Source organism: Pinus tabuliformis, chromosome 1_2, assembly GCF_031772625.1.
Source record: "Pinus tabuliformis cultivar Carrire ecotype Pingquan chromosome 1_2, CPIR1, whole genome shotgun sequence".
NCBI lineage: Eukaryota > Viridiplantae > Streptophyta > Pinopsida > Pinales > Pinaceae > Pinus > Pinus tabuliformis.
The window spans coordinates 671,778,544-671,802,986 of NC_142298.1; the positions used below are offsets into that span (position 1 = coordinate 671,778,544).

A 24,443-nucleotide genomic window follows, 5' to 3' on the forward strand; every position below is an offset into this window, starting at 1 on the left:
TAAAGTATTTGGTCCTGGCAAAATGACTTTTCAGTGGAAAAAAAGGGAACTTTGTCGTGAGCTTTCACATTGAATATCTGAAAACCAGACTGCTTGGACAGTTTGGCTCGGAACAATATGAAAGAAAATAGATATCGTGAAAAACTCTTGATATACAGACACATCTTTAAATCGATATAAGCCTCATTTAATATCTTTATATATTCTCAATTTAATTAGGAATATATATATATATATATATAGTCTTGTTGTATCAGCAATCCTTACACTACCTAACACATCCAACAATAATATTGCTATCTCATCAATCCTTTAAATATTCTCAGCATTACACCACCAAACACATACCACAATAATCTCTCCGTCCTTTCTATATACTTGGTGTTATACTACCTAATACATACAATAATCTTGCTGTATCAACTGACCACCTCATTTATAGATCCTTATAATAAGCATGACAACATTATACTAACCAACACATGCAATAATCTTGCTGGATCAACAGGCCGATCTCTTTTATAGATCCTTGAGCCTGAGAGCATTACACTAACCAACAAATACAATAATATTGCTGGATCAACAAACCTTAATTATATATCCTTATAATGGGGATGACAGCATTACACTACCCATGACATGCAATAATCTTGCTGGATCATCCATCTTTTATATATCCCTTTTATAAAGGTAACATCATTGAGACACTACCTAACACCAACATTATATTACTGGATCATCACATTTAAACAAGGTCTGTAATTGTCTATAATTGGTTATCTTGCAGGAGCTCCCTCCGCAAACAAATTGGTGCGTGCGATTCAGTAAACTGCGTGCGTAATTAGATTTAATCTCCTTACTGGTATTTATGTTAAACGTAACTAGAATTTGTCCTTCTATTCTGCGGTTTGCAATCTGTTCAAGTTTCAGAGTCTGGACCATCTGCAAGAAACAGCCGAGTGTGAGAAAAAATTTACATGAAATAAGTGATAGTAGGTACTAGGAACTACGAATTTTTATGACACGTTAATGAGAGAAAACAATAAAAAGGAGAAGCAACGGAAACGCATGAAAGGACATATCGAGTCTAGAAGATATTCAGATTTTTATTTTGAAACTGCAAATATCTGAGTTTTTTGGAAATTATTATCATTAGGTTAAATTGTGGGTTTTATGGAAATTATTATCATCAGGTTAAATAATTAATTCATATTTTGAAAATTATAAGGATTTCTGAATCTTTTGAATACTATTAAAAGAAAATAATTGTCTAAACTAAAAATAAATTTTTATAAACTAATAATGAGTTTGACTCTTTTTATAAACTAATAATTTGTTTGACTCGTTTTTATAAACTAGTAATGTGTTTGACTCGATGTTAATAATTTTAGTATTGATTAAAAGATGGTTCAACCTAAACTACTAATTTTAGTATTGATTAAAAGATTGTTCAACCTAAACTATTAATTATTGATTAAAAAATTGTTCAACCTAAACTATTAATCAATTACATTAGGGGTTGATAATCTTATTAACATTAATTTACTATGATGATTAATAAAAATTGGTATAATCATATAATAATAATAAATTTCAAAATATTTATCATATTATTAATTTTTTTTCTTATTTTATAAAATTTATAATATTTGAAATATTTTTCTTAATATTTCAATGAATTTGAATAGATTTAATATTATTAAATATTTTTCTTAATACTTCAACGAATTTGAATAGGTGTTAATATTATCAGTAATATTTATAAAGTTATAAAGTTAGTAATATTTCTTCTAATACTTTAATAAATTTGAATAAGTGTTGATATTATCAGTAATATTTACAAAATTGATGATTAAAATATGGTTAGTCATGTCATAGTAATAAAAAATTTAAAAACATTTAAGATTATACTAAAATTTTTATTTTTAAATTCACCACACTTATAATATTTAAAACATTTCTCTTAACACTTTTCTACTATAAAATTGAAAATGTTTCTCACTCTTATAATACTTAAAAAATTCACTAAAACAATTTGAAAATGAAAAATTATCCGTCATATAATCATGAGTCTTTCTCTCTGATATTTGAACTCACCAAATAAAAAAAGTTTTGAAACATTTTTCTTACTAATCTAAAAATTAAATAAACTTGTTTTTTAATGACAATTCAAATTGAGAATATCAATTTCCCCCAAAAAAAAAATAAAATAATAAATAAATGAATCTAAGCATCATCTTTTCTATTAGAAAAATAAATTATCCCTCCTATCATAATAAAAAAAAATTAAAAGGTTTAAAACATATTTTTTTTTTAATTCACCAAATTTATAATATTTAAAATATTTCTCTAAACACTTTTCTGCTATAAAATTGAAAATGTTTCTCACTCTTATAGCACTTAAAAGAATACACTAAAACAAGTTGAAAATGAAAAATGGTCCGTCGTATAATAATAAGTCTTGCTTTCTGATATTTGAACTGGGCGAATAAACAAGGTTTTGAAACATTTTTCTTAATCTTTTCTAATCTAAAAAATTAGATAAACTTGCATTTCTATCACAACTCAAATGAAGAACCATCAATTTCTATAAAAAAAAATCTACTCATCGAATTCCAGTGGCACAAAAATCGGTGTGAGAAGTTTACCGAATAATCACTGCGTTGGGCGTTAAAAGAGACCTGCACTGTTATCATCTAACCTACGTTCGCCATCTAAATTCAAGTAGTCAACGAAACGAATAAAATATTGGTTGCAGAGGGTGTTGAAATCGAGACACAAAAGAAACAGACGGGTTATGGGAACGGAAGAGACAATATGAACGCAATCAAAATTAGACAGCTGTGTTTGTCTTTATTTCATCACATCTCCATGGAAAAAGAGATAATTTCAACTATCCTTCAAAGCTGCACTACAGAATTTAGGTCAATGTACACACATTTGAACCAGTGTTGTATCTCAGGCACAGCAGAAAAAGCATGGATGTACATCATTCCCGAGCAAAAGCCGGAATAACTCTAGTAAAAGCAGGATGTACGTCAATAAGGAAAAGAAAGGTAACCCATTCCTATGTCCTAAAAAACGTACAGAATTCAATGATTTCTGTTTCTGAATGACGTTACAATCATAGCATGAATGTGTATCATAACTCAAATTTGTATTGATGTAACACTCATCTGCCAAAGTTAAATCAGTTTTCTTTTGCAGAATCATAACTGAACAGACTAAGTCATCAATTTTAATAGTAAAACGCGTGAAAGCAATTTGTGTCCACAAGACAATAAAACCATGAATATAAATCAGAAGCCAACAAATTAAATCATCAATGTTGTGTCTGCACGAAAGTAAAAGCGTATTCTAATTATTATATGCTTTTGATTTTTTGTGAGTACATTTTTACTAAAATTTGGTGGAAATTTTTTTGAAGTAAAAGAGTATTCTAATTATTATATGCTTTTCATTTTTTAGGAGTACATTTTTTCTAAAATTGGGTGGAATTTTTTTTGAAATAATAACTTGAGTTTGACAATTTTCACAATTTAAATCCCTTATACATTAAATCATGTATATGTATATGGAAAAAGTATTTTAAACAATTTCGGGAAGAGCAAAAATATAGAATTGAAAAAATTAAATCCAAGAAAACATTTTTAATCAATATAAGAAAAATTATTTAGGTTCGGGCAAAGTAGTCAGAATTTAAGGATTTTTTTCAAGAAATCTTGCAATAGCAATGTTTGAATCATGTTTTTTTTTATGATAGAAATAGATTTAGCACTATTAAAAATTTTTAGGTCACCTAAAATTTTGAAATTTGACAACTATAACCTAAATTTACAAACATCAAAAGCAAAAAAACAATCTGATTAAACTACAGTCTATATAACCACTGAGCCAATTAAGTAATTAATTGTGTACTCACATGATAAGAATAATAATGGCAAAATTATACATCTCTGAAATCTTACAGGTCCCTCCTGGGGACATTGCAAAACTGTAAGATTCTCTGAGAGAGCCAATTAAGTAATTAATTGTGTACTCACATAATAAGAATAATAATGGCAAAATTATACATCTCTGAAATCTTACAGGTCCCTCCTCGGGACATTGCAAAACTGTAAGATTCTCTGAGAGAACTAAGCATAATTCTCCTGCTGAAAACATAAATCTATATCACGACTGAGCCAGTTAAGTAATTAATTGTGTCTTTACATGATAAGAATAGCAATGGCAAAAATTATACATCTCTGAAACCCTACATGTCCCTCGGAACATTGCAAAAAGTGTAAGATTCTCTGAGAAAACGTGTCAGTACAAACGCTCCCATACATGTCACCCATGTTCAACCGAAACCTTTTTAGAAGCGAATAATGTTTCAACGTACAGTACAAAATTTATTCTTCATCTTTGTTCAGTTTATATTGGGGATAAATTTTACTATTTAGTAGAACAAATTATTTTCATGACAAGAAGAAGATGCTATCATGGTGTTCTCCCAGGTTTATATCATAATTTTAAATAACGTAAATAATCAATTTATAATTTTTTAATTATTAATTTTATGTATATTTAATAAGTTTAAAATTAATTTTGTTAGTATATGTTTGTTTATTGTTAATTTATAGGTTTATGTTTATTTTTATTTTGTGGATAGTAAATTGGATAAACACTACATTTTCATATCATAAATTTTTCTTAACAAAAAAATCTATGTATAAATAAATTTATAATTACAAACTTTTATATATAATTTTTTTTTTTTTACTTTAACGTTGGTGAATGGATAGTATTTGTGGTCTTTTAATTAGAAACATATAATTAAACACATACATTTAACTATTAAGTCCATTATTAATAATTGAATGAATTATATATTTTTTTTTAATTGATTTTTTTTATTTAATTTCTTTAAATACTTAGTATGGTTTAAATTTACATATCAATTTGAGATTTAAAAAAAAAAATGTAATGATCAATTTGATATAAAATTATTTATTTAAGATATATCTATCTATCTATCTATATGAGAAAGAAATTGATATATATTATTTAAATATTTTATTTAATATGATATTGTAATATATGAATTACAGTTATTACTCATATTTGAAAATAAAAATATAATTTATTTATTTATTTATAATTAATTATTTTCCTATATAAAATTGATCTACAATGTTATTAGACAAGTATTTTTATATATAGTTTAAAGTGAACTAATTTTTTTAATGTTATATTTCAATTCTATATTAAGCCCTAGATAAATAATATGTCTTTAGTTTTATAATATTTTAAATTGAAATTGTTCAAATATTTATATTTACAAGATATATATGTCTATTTTGAAATATAGATTTCAAAATTTTAATTTAACTATCAATAATTATTAGATGGAAGGTTGAGATTTAACTCTGTCATATTTTTATTAGTATTCATAAATCAAAAGTTGAGATTTATCTCAAAATTGGTTATGCCATTTCTACTATATTAATTAAAATAATTAATTAAACAAAATAACATATGGACATGTCTCATATTAACATGAGTTATGATCTTTTTGGCATGTGGTATTTGTAAACCATGGTATTATGTTGAAACATATTTACAAGTTAAAAATATCTATAGTAAAGTGAGAGTCTCTATGTTTTTCCAAACACACACGAAGATATATATATATATATATATGATTTAAGATTTTGAAAATGTAAAATATTTATAAGATAAATGTTTTAATTTCTATGTATATTTATCATCTATTTAATTTATCTCACTATGTTATATTTAATGAATATTTTATTTTTACATTAGAAAAAATAAATATAAATTTCAAATTAGGTAAAAAAAATACATCAATATTAAATTATCAAAAATATATTTTAAAATAAAATAAAATAAATAAATTTACTTTAGATAGCTCAAAAATTATTATAATAAATAATAATAATAATTTAAAATTTATAGTGCATTTTCTTTTTTTACTATTTTATCTAATTTTTAAAAAGTTAATTTAATTTTTCGTTACATAAAGAAAACATTTTTTATAAATATTATAAAAAAATTATAAAGATAAAAAGATAATATAAACATTATTTGATATTTAATAAATATAATGTTAGTTATAGTAATTTTTTTAATAAAAAGATAGTTTTGAAAGTTAAAAATTATGATAACTACCATAATCATGATAAATTAAATAGATAATAATTATAGATGAGCATTAAAATACATGATATATATCACATAAATAAAAATTAAAATAACATAAAAATTAACTAAATTATTACTTTATTTAAATTACTAATATTATTAAATATAAAAAAATTTGATTTGTGAATTTTATATATATATATATAGAAACATGTAATAAGATTCTTAACTACAAAGATTCAACCCAATTTTATTATGGATATCTTTAAATGTACTATGTTACAATATAATGGGACAATATTATGGATTACTAATACCACATGTTCACATAAGACATGTTCATATGACATTTTTTTAATTATGTACATAGATTTATCTATTTTAGAATAAGGCTTCCAAAATTGTTGAGATTTATATTCAAAGTGGTTTTTTATAATTAAATTAATTAATTAAAAAATGTCATATAAAACGAGATATGGTTTTGTGGACATGTGGTGTTGATAAGCCATGATATTGTAACCAAACCTATATTTACAAATTAAGAATCCTCATGATAAAGTGGAGGCAAATATATATATATATATATATATAAAGTGTGATTCTAATCATGGATTGATGTCTATCCATATTTCCCAACCATTTTATTTATATGGTTGTGCTAATTAAACAATTTAATTAAAAGTGTGGAAAGTGCATAACTACTTAAGAGATAAATCTCAACCTTTAATTTGTGACTACTACTAAGAATATTCTAGAATCTTCCATAGATGTTAAATCCTTCCACATAATAAATGTTTGATAATTAAATTAAAATTTTGAAAATCCTATTCCAAAATAGGCACACCTATCTAGCATAACAAAAATTAATAATAAAATAACTACTAAATTGTTTAAAAAGAGGTAAATATATAATGTATGGGTGGGTTATATATATATATATATATATATATATATATATATATATATATATATATATAGGCACACCTATCTAGCATAACAAAAATTAATAATAAAATAACTACTAAATTGTTTAAAAAGAGGTAAATATATAATGTATGGGTGGGTTATATATATAGATATATATATATATATATATATATATATATATATATATATATATATTTTGGATGATTTTCTATTAATTTAAGAAGAGAGTACATCATAAGTATAACATATGCCATTAAGCTAAGGCCTCACTCCTACTAGATTTGTTGGCCATTAAGTACATACAAAAAAGAACTGATAATATCTAGAAAATACTATAAGACTTCATATCAAGGGCCCAACAGGCACATAACTTAGCAAACAACAGAATGTATCCCACTCACTTCATTCTACATTATCATCATTAGGGCCCTTAGAAGTGTTACCTCTGCCAACCAGATGATGAAAGGCATCATTAATATGTGACTCCGTATGTGCCATCCACCCTTCAAAATTGTCCATCCAATCTTGCAATCATTGTTCATTTTGGCATAGTGATGCTTTCTTATCCAAAAAGAGTCCTTGGTTGTGCAAAATGCGAGTAAAAAAGATGATAATTTCATTGCGATCATTTTGGCAATCTTGATCTTATTGGTGGATCGAACCTTGGACTAGGTAGATCTGGACTTCTATGGAATCGAAAGGGGCGGAAAGTCAACTCTTCCAAGCGAGACACTATGAGGTAAGTCCAAATTTCCTTCCTCGACCAACTGATCCCCTGGCATTCTATCTCCCCTGCCCCATTGGCCACCCTGATGGTGAGGATGAACATGTTGCCACAACATAATTGGCTTACAAATATATCTACTATGGTCTGTAACAACTGAGCCCACCAACTGTGAATAGACACATCCTCTCGCCTGACCCTGCCTAGGCCTGCTAAGTGACAAGAGCATCAACTCCATAGGCTACAAATTGTTGGCAGGTTGTAGCTACCCCAAAGCACCTGCCTTAGACACCGAATAAGCAAGGATCATAAACACCTAGTTGAAAATGTAAGAAATGAAAGGGGTTATCCTAACCCCAATGTTCCATGAACTCCAACATCTAGACTCTGAAGAGGAAAAATTTCTCAAAACTCCCATCCCTAACCCACAAAGGCTTCGAAGTGCCACGTTGGGATCTTTCCCACACCTCTAAGATATAAGAAATACAACGCTATACTCCCATAGTAAAAAGAAAGAAGGGAAGCTAACCCCTAGAAAGATTTTACACCATGCACATAATACCAATTCAAGCATTCTTTGGGGAGAAATGGGTTGCACAATGAGATAAGACCAAATCATGCACTCGGGATAAAGACATGGGAGAAAAATTACCTAAGAGAAACCTGTGAAGTCCGAATCGACCTCTCAAATGTTGCATAGACTTGCATCCTAACAGAAACCTTACAAGCGGTTGACACCATCATACAAAGGATTTGCATCCGTGCAAAGACCCTACATGTGACTCAAACCTAGGTCCCATATTTTAATCCGCTCGTCAATAAGAACTTGCATTTTGTCATTCTTATGTCTTTGGGTCACTATGAACGGCACACTCTTACCAGTAAAATGACTCAAAGTTCTAAGAAGTTCAATCGTAGAATTGGAACCAACACCTCCATTATTTCACCAAATTTCATTGCCCAACTATCTACACCAAATTTCGTGGATTTTATAACTTTAATCCTTTTTAAGAATATAGATTAAAATTTAAATTCTAAATAATTTGTCTTAAATAATAATAATTCAATTTAAGTAAATTAAAACATGTTTATATATAAGTATATAAATAAAATTGGGCCTTTAATTTATATTTAATAAATAATTTTGACAGTGATTTATTTATAACAACTAAGTAAATTAAAACATGATATATTTAAAACATAAATTTAAAATTTAGACTTTGTTTATCCGTCCTAGCATAGTTATCTTTGATAATGTTGTCTTTACGACGATTATTAACTTGGTTGTTATATTAAGTTCCCATATAGCTTCCACTTCCTCTTTATGTATAAAGAGGTCTTTTGAGTACATTGTAGTAAAAACTTCATTTATCTACAAAAATACCTTTTAGCTCTAAAAATAAGTTTATCTTTTTAATTTAGAAAGTAAATATTTATTTTAATAAAAAATTATTATCTATATACTAATTTTTTTTTTATGATTTTAGTAAAAACAAAGGGAGCTTACTCTTTGAGTCATACATTATAACAAGACAATATACTCATGTCACCCAACAAACCCGCCCACCTTACCACTTATTCCTTATTTGCACTTGGCCTTATCTTTCAAGGCACATGTTTATTTTCATGGAGAATGATAAATAACATTATAATATTAGTTTGCAATATACGTAACAATTTCTACCCTCTTCTCCCACTTATTTGCACTTGTAGTTATCTCTCAAGGCACATGTTAACAATATAATTCTTCAGATCCATCTCGCATTTAGATGCAATGTTTATATTAAAGATAAACTTTACTGATTTAGAAACTTCTTATTAAAAGTGACTAACAAACTTGGGATATCTATTATAAAAAGATAAACTTTACTAATTTAAAAACTTCTTATTAAAAGTGGCTAACAAACTTAGTATATCTATTATAAAAAATTGATGCGGGATTTCATGGAATTTATAAACATAACAACTTTGAAAGTTGAAATTTAATATTTAATGAATTTAAATGTATAATTTTTTTAAACAATTAGTTGTCACACAGATAATAGCTTTATTTTTGGAGAGAAAATAAGCAAATGATGAAGTCCATGGATACCACTTTCTACTTCTAATTCGGGATGGAATTTTGCTAGAAAAGATATAGAAAAAGAACATCTTCCACCTTATTATGGTATTGAAATTTAATATAAAAGTTTATTTTTCTCTAATAAAATATAGAAGAGACATTTCAATATTGTATTTGGAAACCTAAATAACTAATAAGGGATATCCATGCATTTATTGTAGATGTTGCGTAATAAGAGGTGGTATAGGTTAAAATATAAACATTCTAACACCATTCCTAATAGTCCAATGTTGGCCCTTCTTTCAATAAATAACACTAGATTGACGGTCAATTATAGGATGATATGATATGTATGTAGTATGTGAGTTAAATGAGGTTGTTTCATTAAGTCAATTATAAGGAAATATTAATAGTATTTTCCTTACATTTGTTATAGATGTTGTCCAAGGAATTTGCTTGTAGTCAAGAAACCCTCTTTTGTTTCATCTAATTTGTTAAATTATCTTAGGTCAATAAGTCCTTCAAAATGAGATTATTAATTTTAAGAAGAACATAGTAGCTATGAAGAATTGAGGCTACATAGCCAATCCAAAAAAATATAGCCAATATTTCATTGCTGTATGTAGATATAATCCTCTCTACATCATTGCACTTGCAACTTTCAAAGGTAGCTTGCCTATTATCTCATAAGATTGTCACAATGAAGAACAAAACTAGAAGAGTTACACTCCATATTAAATGGGAAAGTGAAATCAAGTGGTAAATGTAATATATGAAGAAGGAATTCATGTAGGATTCAAAATACAAGGTGTACCTCATTGGACCAATGAAAGAAATATTTCCTTATTAAGTAGTCAGGTAGCAAGAAATAATGGAGATTTTAGATACAAGTGTATGAGCATACTAATCTACGATATTTAATTTTGCTAAACCCTTAAATATATAAAGCTTTTAAAGTGTCACAATATTTATGGATACTTAATTGGTTGAGACCTTCGAAGGATCAACACAAGCACTGTATTTAAAGATATCATGTCTAAGATACTCTAAGGAAGTCTAAGAAAATTCACACTTGAATTCCTTTACATAGGAATTATATTGAGATAAAATATCAAATACAATATCCATTTACTTTAAATGTTCTATTATAGGTTAATACATCATTAAAGAAAACTAAAATAAAATTTTGGAGGTATTTATAAAACATATTTTTCATTAAATATTTAAAAACACTTGAAAAGTCGCAAGAGCATTACAAATGATGAATAGCATTACTCAAAATTGGAATTTTTCCTAACAAGTGCTAAAGCATTCTTATCTTCATCATTTTTGAGGTAATTATCAAATATATTAAAGAGAACTTGAAATGTAGCAAGATCATTACAAAGGATAAATGGATAAATGGCATCAACAAAATTGGATGCGACGCTTATGATCTCAAAATGCATTCTTCTCTTCATCATTGACTTTTGTAGTTAAATAATAGTAAAGTGGATGAAGGTCAATATTAAAAAATAATTTGCACCATGTAGCTCATCCATTAAATGATATATTTGATGCATGTGGAAAATATTTTTAATAATTATTTGATTAGGTGGTCTATAATCATTATAGAGGTGGTAAGAACCATACTTTGTATTATGAAAGAAACTTACATAGAATAAGGGTTTTTGCTAGAATAATAATCTAATACTATAAAATGTCTTCCATAAGTTTTTTAATCGAATACTTCTTGAAATATGCAAATTGATAGGGTTATGGAGTTTTCGTATATTTAGTGAGGTTCAACTCAATAGAACATTTCATGTCTCTATTAAAGTGTTGCTTCTAGGCATCTCCTAAATTACCACCTCATACATCTAAATTATGGCAGAGAGTAATAGAGAATAATTTTCTTAAATATGAGTTGCTTCCATGTGGTACAAATGAACCATGAAACCACAACTATTCTTCTTCAAAAGTTTGTGCAAGTGTTTGGAATCCACGATCTAGATTATCCTAAGGCCAACTCTTTTAAGGATTATCTCATTACTAGATCATAGTGGAACAAGAGGAATCTCTCACCATGGTGAGGGGAGGAGGTACCAATAGAAATAAGTCATTAAATGACCAAAACAACAATACATCATATCCTCGATCTAGATTATCTTAAGGCCAACTCTTTTAAGGATCATATCATTACTAGATCATAGTGGAACAAGAGGAATCTCTCACCATGCTGAGGGGAGCTACCAATGGAAATAAGTCATTAAATGACCAAAAAAAAATACCTCGTAGAACATTTACAATATAAAAGTGATCCTAGAGACCATATTCCTCCACTTTAAGTGCCACCTTGTATAGTGGACTTTTACACTTAAATATTTTTAAGTCTTGAGATATTAATGACAAATTATACGAAATTATTTAACTGGAGAACCAAATGTTGAACCAACTTCTATCAAGAATATTTAGTCTACTACTAGGATCAAAAATAACAATGACAATTTTTTTTCTAATATAGGCATAAAAATTGAAGGTATCAAATCACCCCAACTCAATCATTCTGTAAATGGAACCTAATGTTTCTCTTATTTCTAAGTGCAGAGGGTGTTGGTATTGTGGACTAGATTAATTACTAGGATATTTAGGAAGAATGTCTTATATAAGTTCATATTTTGAGTTGGGTTGGTGAAGATATCCTTGCATAAAATGTTTTTGGGAATTACAAGCATTACACTAAGATTCAAGGCATCTACAATGTGATTTTTATGTGGCCATATTACAATTTTGGTTGGGTTGACATGTATGGCCTTTGATTTGTGGCATCAAACTCCCCCTCTTCTTAAAATCTCATATCATATGATTAATCTGTTCTAAGTAAATATTCAATAATTGGGTCCTTTCAGAAAGAATGAATTAGCTAAAACTCATAAGGTCTATCCTAGTTATGATTTATTGTTTGAGTTAATGCATCTTTAAAATTATAAAATCCCTCTAGGTTTTTCGTATTCTATCTTTCTCACCAAGTATGAATTGGTCTATCCAAATGTTGTAGTTCCACTCTCAAGTTGCACTTTTAATCGTATATGTGTTTCACCTTAAATGAAAGCTTGAACTTGGTTAACCATATATGAATCTTTTCTTTTCCACATTTATATTGTAATTATCTTCGTATGAAGATTAAAATTGAATCTATGTTAGGTTTGTATTTAACATTTGATCTTAGAGGGGAAATCACTTAATTCTAGCTCTTCATCTTCCTCATAAGCCCCAAGATTATGGAATGAGGACTATGGACCTTGTTTTATTGAAATTTTACCTAATATCATGTGCTTAATTATCTTTTCAAAATTCCAAAATATTGCATATAAATTTTCATTAGACACATACAAATATTTTTTCTTCGTTTTTAAATCTTGCAAAGAATTGATGAGATGTACAAAGGTCGAAGATTTATTGTTTCTCATAAATTCCAACTCTAACATTGTAACTAAATAAAACCAATACTACAAAATAAATAGAAATATATTGATGATAAAATGAAAAGAAAGAAACAATTGAATCACTTTCACTTACACCCTTAACAACGAATTACATCTACAAAATAAAAATAATTGAGAAAACCATCTCTAATAAACACCAAAAAAAAATTATTTATATTATTTAAATGATATTAAAAAAAAATCCTCATTTACAAATAAAATAATAAAAAATTAACTTAATACATAAATTACTCATTAGAAACATCTATATCTATATATAATATTTAATATATAAAATTTTATTATAAATAACAATTAAAATTTCAAAATTAATACCATAAATCTAAAATTAATAAAAAATTATTTGTTTTAATAAATTTTTATGTATATAAATAATATTACTTATAAAATTATCACAATTATTTTTTAAAACCATAACTCAACCACCTTCGTTAGTTAGAGAATCCATAAAATAACCATCTATTAAGTAGTTACTTCTATATTTAAGGTTCTAGCATGTGAGATGATTTGGAATTATATCTTTATTCAAATTATTAAGTATTAATATTATATTTTTATTCAAATTATTAAATAATGTTGATTGATTCAATTATACCATGGTATTTTGGAAAAATCATCTAAAATGTTTTACCTATAATTATTTATCAAAGTAATGGAATTAATAGAAGTTGAGATTTTAAATTTAAGAAATAAATTTTAAATTATATTTAAAAAATATTTAATATAAAATTATTTTTTAAAATAATATCAAAATAATATTAAATTAATAATTAAATTTATTTTAAATAATTAAAAATAATAATTTTTATATTTAATTTCTATTATTATATTATCTATATAAATATATAATCAATTATTATATTTTTCTTTATTTATAAAAATTAATGTAATTTAAATATTTTAATAATTAAAATTAACAAGAATTATGATAATTTTTAAAACTAAATTTTATTTATATATTATTAAATTTATTAATTATATAAAATTTTATATTGCTATTTTTTTTTAAATAATATGAACTATTTTCAAAAAAAACTTACAAAATCACATTTTTCAATACTCAAAATATAAATACAAATAAAAGTAAAAGTATAAATTAAAATGATCATAGAACTGGGAAACTTCGAATCCGTTAATGTTTCTTTTGGCTTGAGAAATGGAAAAGGTTGTTCACATTAACACGAACCCTATCATGTCATGAGGGTTTTATTGAGGTGATGGCTAGGGACTATGAAAGGGAGCAATCCAAAAAGTTGTCGTCGTCTTTTGTGATGGAAATATCCCCAAATGTGTAACAAGGAAATTTGGAAGCTTCTTTAAATCATTATGTAAGTTTATTTAATAATATACATGTATATATATATTTTCTTCACTTGAGTTTTAATGTTTAAATAATACTACTCTTCTAAGGAAAAGGAAATGGCCATGGATTATCTCCTCCTCTTAATGCTACATGATAAATGTTATGCATGTTCCTTGGGAATGGCTTATATTGAGAAAATTTAATATCCAAATTAGTCTAGGGAATGCCTATTTTTTAAATGATATGGGTGTTTTTAGCAACTTAAATGAATTGTGTCAACATCTAGTAAGGAAGGTACAATACATTTACACTGGTGTTTACAATTAGAATGTTCGCCCCCTCCATGATGGGTTGGTGGATTCCATGGATATTTCCCTTTTACATTTTACAAAGTTCTATTATTTCCTTGAGCATGGGTAGGTTTCGAGAAATTGGTCCCATAAAGGGCTATGCTTAGGTTACAGACAAATTAGTTGTATTTTCTTTTTCTATTTCTATTTATATTTATATATATATACATTATTTAAAAAAAATAACATTCAAAATCATTATATAATAGTAATTATATGCTTAGGTTACAGACAAATTAGTTGTATTTTCTATTTCTAATTATATTTATATATATACATTATTTAAAAAAATATATATTTTAAAAAAATAACATTCAAAATAATTATATAATAGTAATTATATATTCATTTAGTGTAATAATATAAAAAAAATAAAAATAAAAAATTGTATCAATTTTAATTATAGACCAATTAGGAAGAAAAAAATGTATCATAAACTTTATTTATATAATTTTAAAGAATTATGATCCTCATAAGTTGGTGAATTTTCGATGCCTCGTTTACGCCAAAGAATGGGTTGTCGTAGAGGCCAGCCGAGGCAAGCTCCCACCAGTTCATCCTTTGACTCGCCCTCCCTTTCCAGTGAACTGTCAGTAGGTCGTCGCCCCTTCACTCGTAGGGGGAGAGGGCGGTTCCCTTCCACCAGTTCCCGCCACGGGCCTCCTTCCACCTCTGGTTCGGCCATCTTTACCTTTAACAGCACTCTGAATAGACCCAGGATAACTACTCATTTCTCGGTGGTTTTCCATGAAGACAACCAAATAGAAGATTCTGGTACCTATCGCGGGGGCACAGGGGCAATCTCGGCTCCTTCTTCTTCTCTCCAGCTGAATGTCAGAAATGCTCCTCGGCAGGAAGCGAATGTACAAGTTTGTAGCGCTCAGGATGTGATGATGGCTGACCCTGGTCCCTCTGTTCAGAATGCGGCTCAAGCAGGGGATTTGCCATATTTTGGTTGGTGCCATATCGTGGAAGAGCCTCCTAATGACTAGTTCGTTCACCCAAGCCTCTTCTTTTTGCAGTGCGCCCTTCACCACTGGGCATGATTGTAAGGCAAACAGCTTAGGGGTTCTCTGGTGTTTCTTGGCTTTTTCTTTAATTTTGTATTGTCATGTGAATCTCAGTCCAGTCCCCTACTCGGGTCCTAAAAACAAACAATATTTTCATCTGCTTTAGTTGACAGTTCTGCCTCTTGTCAGTGCACAGTTCTTGACTTCGGTCACACTGTAATTGTACTTCTTTACCTTGTTAATAGAATTAGTCTTATGTAGAAAAAAAAAAGTTGGTGAATTTTCTAGTTAATTTCTTAAATCTTTTCTTATGTATGTATTTTTATGTAGAATATGATTTCTTCGGTAATTTTTATGTATGCATTTTTATATGGAATATGATGTATTTTAGGCTTCTTCTCTTTTTAATCTTGCATTTTGCAAGTTGGTTATTATTATTAAATTAATAAGAGTTTTGGAATTATTTATTATTTTCATTTTCGATATTTTTTTGTTTACTTATAAATTTTGTGAATAATTATAAAGTATTTATCTCATATTTACTTTATTTTGTTAATCAATATCTTATCACATTTATTCCTGAAGGGGATTTTAAAATTCTGGAAAATAAAGCTAATATATTATACGTAATGTTGGGGTGTATAGGGTATACAAGGAGTTTATAATTAGTGGGAAGAATAAAAATTGGAATCTAGTAAAAATAAGAGATATTTGTTAATAATATGGATTTTTATTTATTGAAACAATGTATTGGAGGGGGATTTTACAAAAAGATTCTCGAAAGTATTTATTAATATGTGATGATATTAGAGATATTCTTTAATGCCTCACAATCACACATGTTATTTCATAAGTTCACTAAGTGAATACCCCATTATTCAATTCTACCCAGTTGTCCATACCTTCACTAATGCTTGCTCTAAAATACATTTTATCATCCTCCTTAAAAAACAACATGCCACCTACCTTAGTTATCACATGAATCACTTGGCATGCCCCATCAAAATATCTCATGCATATGATTTTTCAATGTCACTGGCTATAACCACCCCTGGATATTTATACTTACTTGGCTTCCAAAAGAAAAAATTATATAACCTTGTCATTTTCTTCTCTACAGTCCCATCATCATCGTCGTCGTCATCATCATCATCATCATCATCATCATCATCGCTAATTTCACCAAAATACATATTCCTCTTACCGAAAAGCTAATTTTTCATTCTCTTTTATACTTTTTTATAGAGAAAATTCCAATTCTTAAATTATTTTGCTAGAACGTCAATGTCAGATACTTAACTCCATTATTAAATGGGGTTAGTTTAAAAAAAAAGAAGATTATCTTTCAACTATCTATTCATCAGATGACTCCACCAGAGTGGGGTATTTTGTGCTTAAGCCTTGTAGTTCAGATTGCAGGAGAAATGGAATGTGGTGCTCAATTCGACCAAGGCAATCATTATGTTGTTGGATTTGCAATTGAATCAATTGAAGTTCTTTCTGAATCTCATGAAGACTGGGGTTGAGATTTGCAGAAATAGCTGGAGAGGACATAGTGGCTTTGGAGATGATGCTCTTCATTAGCCAGAAGAGATGGACAAATTGCTTGTACAAAGTAAAACAACCGCGGGTATTCCTAGGATCTGGAATCAATGCACTGCAATGCTTTGTTGGGACCTTGATTTCCACCTTCTGGTTTAATTCTGCGTCCCAAGACTAAATCAATTGCTTCACCAAGGAAAGAGTCCCTCTGTTATAAGCTTGGATCATTTCCTATAAGATATGGGCTTCAGATTTCTTGCCTTGCTGTCTTGGAGGCTTGCCCAAAGTCGAGCCCCTACTCTTTCCTTTACCAGCCTGAGAATTATGACCACAACCCCCATGCCCAGAGGCACCAGCACCCGGAGAATACTTGACCGTGGTGAAAGAGTACAAACCACCCTTCATCTAGTTCCTTGACCCCACCCCTGTCTGTGACCCAACCAGCAGTGCAGAGGATGAAGAGAGAACCTGTTTATGTAGACCCAGTGTAATAATGTGACATGAAAGAAACATGCAATTGAAATTAATCTTAAGCCTAAGAAGAGGACCATAAAATAAGAGCATCACCTTCTTGCGCTACACCACTCTAAGAAATGATAGCCCAGACCAATATACAAAGGAAAACATGAAGCTTCCAAGAGTGAAAAAACTCCACAGAAAATTGACAATGGTCCCCCTACTATCATTCACTCGGATAAGATCACCGAGTCCACAAACACGGCTTCACACAATTGCCCTTCCCTTCCGCAGGGTTGGTCATATTAATTTACCCCCAAACCCATATAACCTACATGTAGTATACAAATTATATAAGATCCAGAACATGTGAAACAATCCCATACGAGATAATAGAGTTTCGTAAAAAGCAAAAATCGATGCAATGTGAACGAGAGTGCCATTATAGACAGTCATAGAAACTTTCCAAACCATCAGTAAGCCTTTTCCCCTTCTTACGCAAGGCACATAGAAAATGTCCCCAACTAAGGGAAAAGGATAAGTATAAAGGCATACCAGGCCAAGAGCGCCATCCACTTGCAGAGACCAAGTTGAGGTTCCTCCCTGCACTGCAGACTCCTCGAACCACTGCATAATTATATGAGATCACTGAATACTAGACCACTGAATACCACCAAGACCACCTTGAATCCAAACTAGATTCCGGACAAATGGTTCTATGAATACCCCAACTCCCACCACCTAGATTGTTAAATCTCTGCCAAACGTCACTTCCTAATTATGTTGATGGCTACGACCGCCCCTTCCCTTAAGGTGGCAAATTGTGTGAGGGCGTGGGTGAGGCTGCCCACCAGCACCTTCATAAATGTGATTAAACATGTCCACAATCCCTAGATGGATCCTTAGCTAGCTCACACCTCGATCAACGTTTCTGATTAGGAGTCGAGTCCTAGTCCAAAATATGAGTTAACTGCTCCAACCCCTATTCCATAGAGCCACTTTCCCAAGGGTGATCAATGTTGTTACCTGGATGTAGGCAACCCCGGTTTGCTAAGAAGTCTGCAGCTTTGTTTCCGGTGCGTCGGACATGCGAGGGGATATCGTATTCGGAGCCATGAATAATTTCACTAATTTCCTGGATCAGACATGTTGTCCTCGAGATTTTTCTAATCTTTTCCCACTAGATACCTTGATTGAGTTTTTTAATTATGTCAATGACAAGAGTGGAGTCGCCTTCAACAATAATTCTTCTGAACCCTTCACGTCTTGCTATGAGTAAGCCATGTTTGATTGCATTGAACTCGGCTTCATTGTTGTTGGCCTTGCCACAGTCTGAAGCATGTACTCAAATAGCCTGACACTAGGGGTCTCTAAAGAACCCTCCAAAGGCTGCATCTCTTGGGTTTCCTTTAGAAGCCCCATCAAAGTTTAACTTGAGGAAACCGTCAGGAGGACCGTGGAATATGGAAGGAGAAGGTCTAGGGGGAACCCTCAACTTCCAGGAGGAGGGGGGTTGCATTTGCGGGGAAAGGTTCAGGGCTGAAATGATCCTCGCTTCATGAGAAGCGACCTTCCAATTAGCGGGATACCATTTCTATGCTAAGATAATTTCTCTGATGTTAAGAAAAACACCAACCCATACGTTTGACTGAGAAAGCTTCTAATCCTTGAAAATCATCCTATTCTTTTCTTTTCACATTGTCCCAAAATAAAAACCAAAAGAAATGCCACACCCTGTTATTTATTTTTTATTTTAATTTTAATGTTACCATCTAATTATTGTCATAAGAGTTCTTATATCCTTCATTAATAATATTATTATTAGATTGATGAGTTGGTTAAGCATAAATTTAAAAATCTTATAATATCTATGAATAAAAATAGTATTCGCAAAGTTTATGAGTGGATTGTAACCATGAAAATAAAATAATGTTGTGACATCAGTTATTAAACATATTGTCAATTACCTACATGAGGAGCACTCCATATTTTGGGATAATTTGACTATTAAGCAAACCCGTGTTAGGATCTAAGTTAAATAACGAGGGGTGTGGCGTTAATAAAAAATCAAAAGGGGGCGTTCGTTAATGGAAATTATAATTTTCGATAGACACATTGAAAGGTAAAAAGGAAAGAAAATGAAGTTTGCATGGGAAAGCCAGGGATCTCAATCAACCCAAGGTTGAAATGGTAACGAGGCATTTGTATGGAAATTTGTATTAACGTTTAGTAAATTTGAAGTCAAATCTCAGAATACGAAAACTTTCTTACCATCGGATTTTAAACTCACCTTACTCAAAGGTCAAAAATACAGACTCTAAAGGGATAATTAAAGCATGAAGTAAAGGACAACGGAATTTGGTTCCATAAGCTTGTTATAAAAATATATTTCAAATTTTAATATAAGTTGAATCAGGCAAGCTTCTTATTTTGGTTCTACTCCCGGTTGATCATAATAATATATTTTAATTTTTTATTCGGAGCTTTTTTTCAATATATGATGGAAAGGGAGTCTATCTACGAGCATTTGAATCAATAATTTATTCTAGAATTTTATACTTTGATAATATAGACCGAAATTCTAAATTTAAAACTCAATAAATTAATTATTTATCTATATATATTTATTTATTTAAATAATATAATATTTTATTAACCAATATAAATAATTAAAATGGGTTAGTTTTCTTCTAAATATGAATCTAAATTTAATATGTTATATTTTTTTTAAAAGAGTCTGAGATAAAAGTAAAGTATGAAAATTTTATAATTATGAAATAATTTCAAGATATGTTAAGAGTGAGTATCATCAAAATTATTTATCTCACTCCACTTTTTTGTAAACTAGAGGTATAGACCAATATCAAATTCATAAAATGTCTACATAGATGACCAAAAACAATCACTAGACAAGAAACCAAGGTACTATAACCTAATGAAACATAACCAAGTCTTAAAACCAAATCAGACATGAAACCAATGTACTATAACCTAATGAAACATAACCAAGCTTTAAAACCAAATCAAACATGAGACAATGATAGAGGTGTTGGATCCTTCATACTCAAAACAGGTTGCATAGTGGACATAAACTCACATTGGATGTGCCTCTCAATGGGAGTTAAGCACACTTCCAATCTATCCAGACTTTCCTATTGCTTCCACTGATTATGTTGAATGCCATTGAGAATGGTGATGGTGTTGTTTTTGTCCTCACACTTCTCCTCTAATACATGCAAATATTGATTCCTTCGTCTCTTGGTATGAATAGGGTTAGGAAGCCATTGAGACACCTCCTCCAACAACTTTGAATCTGAATAAGCATGCCACTCTTATGCAACTACATCCTCCAAACTCTGAATCTTTTCCTAGGTGCTATAGGAGGTTGTTGATCAATAATTTACTATAGCCTCTTGTGTCTATGAATGGGCATGAGATAGAATGGGTTGACCCTTTCCACGTGCACCCTAGTTACCTACCCCACGGTGACCTCACATATTCTACCAAGCTATAATGCCCCCTCCCCCAAAAAAAGAATAACAACACATACACCTAGCAAGAGACACCTCCAATTATCAAAAGGGAACCTTGTCAACTCCTCTCCTAAAATGAACGCAGAAGATAGAGCCACACCCATAACTTCCCATGCCACCACAAATATCACCAACCTTACCAACTCTAATTGGTCTAAAAACATGCAATTCTTACAGACCCAGAATCTGCCATGAAACCTAGAACTAACACCAGGAAAAAAATTCCACAAAGAATTCAATAGAGAAGCAAAAGATCGAGTATTACAAATCCTTTTTCCCAACACCCAACCCTTCCAACTCACGTAACTTAGAACAATAGAAAAACACCAATCAAACCTTACATAACTGACAACACCAAATAGACAACCAACTAGACCAACATGATTAGCAATACAACGAAGAAGTAAAAGGATTACCTATTTAGGACCACCAAGACGCACCAACACAATGGCGCTACGACATGCCAAGCTAGACTTGTAAACAACCCAACTCTGCTTCCAATATAGAATACTAGTAGGAGTATGCACTATCAATTTTAGGTTTGAATGTTTGCTTCCATCGCAACCTTCACCATAGCTAACAACTCTGAGACTTGTGCATAAAATCAAGTATGGAAAACCATTGTGATCCTCGTCCTTTGCCCTTGTAATTCAGGAAGAGAAACTCCAAATCCCCTCCCCGAAGTTTTGGCTGACCATCACTATAAATATCTCCAAACAATTTCTACAAGGGACGTACAATCCCACCCACACCAAGGATTTACTACTCTCACACTTCATATGCCTAGTACACAACTCATGCCAAATATATTGTATCCATGGTGCATCGCCTTAACATGATGAAGGAGTTTCACATGCTTCATACTCACCCCTTGCTTTAATGGCATGCATAGTAGCTGGGGTGGTAGGCATGCTTGGGACACTTGGCCTCCCACCCTCATCCAAAAAATCTCAAAAATAAATTAATAATGAGTATTACTTGTTTTTTAACTAGAGATTTAGTTTAATTGTTTTAATTTTTTTAGATAGATGGTGATTTTAAATGAATTCAACATCTTTAGCAAGTGCATTCATATTGAGTAGACTACACAACTCAAATTTATAATTTTAACAAATTCTTACTGAATTCCAAATAAACACTTATAATTTCAATAAATTCCTATTAAATATTAGATAAAATTAACCAAATATATATTAAAAAAAATCAAAATATAAAATTAAAAAAAATTATAATAGAAAGTTTATAAAAAACAAAAATAAACAAATTGCAATGTTTCTCTAAATAATATGAAATTAAATGAAGTATTAAAAAAACTATCAATTATAAAATTTAAATAATTTTGTTTTTATCTGGTAGCATGCAAATGCACGAATAATAATAAATTACAATTAGCGAGTCTAAATTTTGTAGCATACTAAATATATACATTAATTATCATCAAAAAAATTGTAATCTCTAGCTAAAAAAATGTAATCTCTAGTTAATTTTGACCAAAAATAACAATTTAGAGAGAGAAAAAACAAAACAAAACATCTCAGCTCATCTCAATATTACAAAAGGATAAACAGCAACAAAATGCCAAAACCTCGGCACTATCTGGGGAGAGCCACGACTACTTCCTATGGGAACCTGCACCCTAATCCTGTAATTAAAATCCCATACACATGCAACTTTTCGGATTCTTTAAGATGGTGCTCTTACAAGTTCTTCCCATTTAATTCTTAACCTTTCAACGAACCTACAGAGTGCCCATTTACACAGACTCTTGCTTTCTGGCCACATTACTAAACTCTCATCAGAATTTCTAGCGTAGATTGAAAGACAACAGGTTAATCGAATGTCATAAGGTCTGTGTCTGTGAGCTCTGACATTTTCATACAGGAAAGATAGTTTAACGATTTAATCCGCTAACATTCTATCACAAGAATTCTATAATTACAAATAATCTGGTGAATTCTGAGATTGAGCTCCCTGGACCTCTAGCTATGGTTTCATTTCGTAATGGTTGGAATTTGTTAACTTGTACATCCTGACTAATCTAAACGCTTACAATTCACAGAAAAAAACCAATCTCTGTAAACGATTGCACTCTTATTCATTCATTTCAGTTCTGCAAAATGAAACAACTTTTCCAGAAAAGATTGAGGGATTCGGAGCAAATTTCTTGCCTTTTCCTGAAGATAAAAGATGCAGTTTCTTCTCCCATATATTATCCAGCTGCACGCACATAACTTCTGTTTGCCATGATTCTACCCTGAAAGTTGCAGAAACAAACAATTAGAATATTTACAGTCCGTCGCAATTACCATTTCAAATCATAATCCAATCATCTCCCTCTCCAAGAAATAATTATGATGAACGATAACAATCTCTAGAGTCAGTCACATATTTCGCGTCGATTTCCAGAAATGGAAAAAAAATATTCTAATTATGTTGAACAAAAAGCAAGATCACTTTAATCCATGGAGCAATCTAGGGATTCGTTACCTACGTGCCTCAAAATTCCCGGGAGTTTCTCGTTCAGCTACCTGGAAATCCATACAGCGGCTCGTATAATGTACAGATACATTGACCCAAGAGGAATTAGCTTTACAGAAAACTTACGAGCAGCCCATGGGCCGGGTACTTTAGAAAAGACCCCACAGTCCCAAATCGCAAGCCTTTCCTGAAATTTATAGTGAAGGAATCTTATTCATCATGAGGGGCGCTCTGCTCTTATTCCCGGGGATCCCGGATGGTTTGAAATGATATATTTTCAGCAACATACAGAAATCTCTGCATGGCCTTTTTGACTGTCAGCTGTAACAAACACACAGTTCTTCTTTTCACAGTTTGGATCAAAAGCAAATGTACTATATTCAGAAGCGTTGCACTATGTAATATATTGTTTTTCTGAGAGTAAAA

At 30.1% G+C, this 24,443-nt stretch overlaps 1 long non-coding RNA gene across 2 annotated transcripts; it reads right to left on the reverse strand.

The window, feature by feature from the left end:
• Positions 1–345: 345 nt before the first annotated feature.
• Positions 346–24,443, reverse strand: LOC149207480 (uncharacterized). 2 transcript variants are annotated; one of them, XR_016252632.1, is made up of 3 exons: positions 24,027–24,443; positions 23,708–23,793; positions 346–942 (listed from the first exon to the last, which is right to left on the reverse strand). It is a non-coding gene; the product is annotated as an uncharacterized LOC149207480 (long non-coding RNA). The 2 variants fall into 2 exon arrangements; XR_016252631.1 differs by having other exon boundaries at positions 24,031–24,439.